Source organism: Cucurbita moschata, unplaced genomic scaffold (genome assembly GCF_002738365.1).
Source record: "Cucurbita moschata cultivar Rifu unplaced genomic scaffold, Cmos_1.0 Cmo_Scf00016, whole genome shotgun sequence".
NCBI classification, from domain to species: domain Eukaryota; kingdom Viridiplantae; phylum Streptophyta; class Magnoliopsida; order Cucurbitales; family Cucurbitaceae; genus Cucurbita; species Cucurbita moschata.
This window is the reverse complement of record NW_019268532.1, coordinates 4,929,340-4,932,166: the sequence shown is the minus strand read 5'-3', so window position 1 is coordinate 4,932,166 and position 2,827 is coordinate 4,929,340.

The window sequence follows — 2,827 nt, the reverse complement described above, 5'->3', positions numbered from 1 at the left end:
GCGAAGGCAAACCTCGCCTAAGGTCCGACGAAGCCACAAAGCCGGGGCGAAAAATATAATGGGGCTTAATTCCCCTTAAGGCTGGTCGTGAACATGTATAGATCACGACGCCGCACGGTCAAGAATGTAGGACCGTGACAGTTGGTATCAGAGCCACACTTTGTGTGTCTAGTCGGGCAAGACAGTCAAGAGAAACAAACCCAAGAGTTGATCGAAGACCTTGCAAGTGTGTCAAGAGTGCCGTAATGGGCAGGACAGTTGCCGGTCAGAATTATAATCAGTTGGGGGTTGAAGCCAAGACTACCCGAATTTCATTAGTGTCGTGTGTCGACACCTCAATATGGGAAGATCTACCCGTCAAGCAAAAACCAAGCTCACCTGAGAAGAGCTTGCAGTTTCGAAGTAGACAAGACAGATGAAACAGAAAGCACCATGACGGTGCCTTCCAAAGAACCATTCACATTGGAGGAATAGTGTCAGTGGTTGCAAGCAGAGAAGCCGAGAGCCAAGAAAAGACAAACGTCGGCCGAGTGCAAGAGCCGTATACAATGTGAGTCCTTATGGGGGGACGACCTTGCTGCAAAGAGGCAGCTGAGTTCGAGCGGGGAAGAGCAACATCAATAAGTCTCTCACCCCGTAAAGGTGCTCGGACATACGAGCACACGTGTATTCCTTGAGTCACCACCTTGTGCCTAGGGTGGATGACTCCACCAACAGATGTCAAGACCAGTATCCGCTCGGGAAGTGAGCAACAAGCTGGAAGTTCACACACAACAGTAGTCACACGATGTGACAAAATACAAAGAGTTGGCCGAAAGTTAGCGCCAACAAAGGAAGAGACTGTCAAAGAGTTGACTTTGCTCAATAGGAGGAGTGGTCGCAACCAAAGAGTGTTGCGGCCGGGCTTTCGAGCCGCACCCCAAGGGGGTGAATTAATTCATAGGAGAAGTGGTCGCAACCAAAGAGTGTCGCGGCTGGGCTTGCGAGCCCCACCCCGAGGGGTGCACTAGTTTATGTGATCCAAAGAGGATGCACACACTGGGGCCAAGTTGGCCAAAATAGGGCAAAAGTGCCCTCTGAAGTCCATACTTGTCTGGTGAGTGTCTGCAAAGAGAGTCAGCCTCACCCACAACTATGGCAAACGCTGAAGAGTCACGTCTACGTTGCGAGTCTCGGTGGCCGAGTCCAAGATGGGCGAACAACAGAAATAGGTCCGAATGGGGATAGCTGTAGATAAAGGAACAAGCCTAAGTGAGGACAAGTTCACCCAACAACTGACCAAGTCAAGAGTCAGAACGTGGTGCCACCTGACAAAAGAGAAGTCAGAAGCATCCACTCGAACTTGTCCCAAGTTGGCATAAGACGTCAGCAGGGAGAGCATTATGACAAAAGATCGTCAGGTGCTCGACAATAGAAGATTTTTCTGAAGCACAACCAAATCCAGCGAGTCAAGTCGCCAACAGACAAAGAGTCGGATCGTCATCGGGACGATGCCGAGATTGAGTAGGGGAGAACTTCACAATAGGTGGGGCGAACGCGCCCGAGAAAGTCATCGAGGACGATGACTAAATCAAGTAGGGGAGAATGTCACAATCCGCAATATGATTGTGACCCGAGTAAGTCATCGAGGACGATGACTAAGTTAAGTGGGGGAGAATGTCACAACCTTACTATGAAGAGAGTAGGTTGTGACCCTCACGCCATGACAAGCAAAGGGGCGTCCCTCAAGAGACGCCCATCCGGCCATATGCGGGCCAACGTAGAAGAATGCCATGATGCGATCGAGGAGGACGATGCATCATCCAACACACCACCACGCAAAGTGGGCATTGAAGACATGTTGAGACACAAGCATAACAGAGACATCAGCATAGACATGAAGGACAAGATAGGCTTGTTGAAGGGCCGGGTAGGGCCCCGGGCCTTAACCTCAAAAGTCGAGGTTTCGGAAGGAATTTGGTCATGCGGTTCGGGAGTTAAGTCCGTCCATATGAAATATGAATGCTCGCCAAGTTTGGTGTCAATCGGACATTGGACGGACAATGCACGACACCGTATGACACCTCACGAAAATCATGTCTACTCCTGGTAGAATGAAAATGGCTCAAAATGTACTATAGGGGGTACCATGGTGTTAGCTCTCCACCACCCCTGGGCCCTGTGGCCTAAGTGAGCTACCCTGTGGCACATACGTGTGTCACAGTGTGGGCGAGCGTGCCGAGACGAGTGTCTCGGGGCGACTTCCTTTGAAATGGGTTTTTGAAGGACAGTACCGGACGGCACGGGTGTGCCGGTATTGCGCCCTAGCCCGCGTGTCGGAGGTTGCTACATACACCCGCTATCCGGTACGGTATCCGCAAATGACTCGGCATGGGCACGGGAGGGCCTATGCCTCGATAGAACCCGGATGGATGGATGTTCGGGAAGTCCCGATGAGATGAACGACACGTGGGCCCATTCTCGATGGCATGACCGAACGAGTTATGATGAGCGACGACATCCCGAGACTCGGGATGGCGTCAAGACATATGGACCCTGTCGATGGGGATCGAGGTGGCAAGATGAGATGCGACGTTGTATTGAGAGACCTTGGCCCGAGCAGAGGCAAGGTCGAGCCGAATGCGTTGGCCTAGCGTAGAGGCAAGTCGGATGTGTCGCAGATGATTGAACATACACGCACAGGCGGCGTGTGTGGTTGAACAAGCTTGAATTCCGCACAAGCGATGTTCGATTAGCGAAGGCAAACCTCGCCTAAGGTCCGACGAAGCCACAAAGCCGGGGCGAAAAATATAATGGGGCTTAATTCCCCTTAAGGCTGGTCGTGAGC